The 1,036-nt window shown below is 39.1% G+C and overlaps 1 non-coding gene across 1 annotated transcript; it reads left to right on the top strand.

Annotated features, from left to right (window-relative positions):
- Positions 1–690: 690 nt before the first annotated feature.
- LOC149024364 (small nucleolar RNA R71) lies at positions 691–795 on the top strand. The gene has a single exon (XR_016171894.1). It is a non-coding gene; the product is annotated as a small nucleolar RNA R71 (small nucleolar RNA).
- Positions 796–1,036: the final 241 nt, after the last annotated feature.

The following is a 1,036-nucleotide window of genomic DNA, read 5'->3' as shown; positions in this document are numbered from 1 at the left end:
TGTTTTGCTCTAATCCACAAAGTGCTTTTAGTACCTTATCCTCAAATGATGAATTATGTGAGGGTTGTGGAGAAGATGGTTGCTCATTCCTATAGGCATTTTGGTGCATATTAAATGGAGATGGCCTATAAGGTATTTGATTAGAGGGATTGGGCATTGAGTTTTGCCATGAAAAATTGGGGTGGTTTCGCCATCCGGGGTTGTAGGTATTGGAATATGGATCTTTGCCCAATTTAGAGACTCCTTGGGCCAAATGTGTATGCTCCTTAACAAACTCAGGGTATTGTGTAGCCAAATAGCAATGAGTGACATGATGGGATAGGCTAAAACATAAAGCACATGCTTCAATCTGATTAGGTGGAGAGAAACTTGTAGGAAGTGGAGATGGAGTTTGTTGTCCTAATGATAAGAGATGGTCCAATTTATTTGATAGCAATTCAACCTTAGTGCTCATCTCAATGGTAGAATTGATCTCATAGAGACCACTTATCTTTGGTTGCCCAATGGATGGAATCTCAGTCCTAGCTGCTGAAGCATGGTGTTGGGAGTTTTCACTAAGGATCTCAAAAATTCCCATGCCTCATTCTCATTCTTGTGCATGAAAGTCCCACCACAAGAAAAATCAACCATTTGCCTATGTCGGTCTCTAAGGCCATCATAAAAGCATTGAACCAATTTCCAATTAGAAATAGCATGGTGGGGGCACTTTCTAAGTAATTCTTTTAGTCTTTCCCAGGCCTCATGAAAATTTTCTCCTTCTTGTTGGGAGAAACTCGTTATCACTCTCCAAATGCTATTGGTATGGCCAATGGGGAAGAACTTTTAAGGAACTCCTATTGCATTTCTGCTAAAGTAGAAATTTTAACATTGTCCAAAAAATGAAGCCAATGCTTAGCTTTATCTTTAAGGGAGAATGGGAAAAGAAGTAACCTTAAAGCATAAACTGAGAGGTTTTGAATTTTAAGCATGGAGGACACCTCTAAAAACTTATCTAAGTGCTTATAAGGCTCTTGATTGGCAAGTCCATAAAAAGATG

This window comes from Hakea prostrata, chromosome 2, assembly GCF_041222555.1.
Source record: "Hakea prostrata isolate BN-2017 chromosome 2, UWA_Hpros_2, whole genome shotgun sequence".
NCBI classification, from domain to species: Eukaryota; Viridiplantae; Streptophyta; class Magnoliopsida; order Proteales; family Proteaceae; genus Hakea; species Hakea prostrata.
The sequence above is the reverse complement of the archived record's forward strand: the minus strand, read 5'-3'. Positions and strand labels throughout refer to the sequence as shown.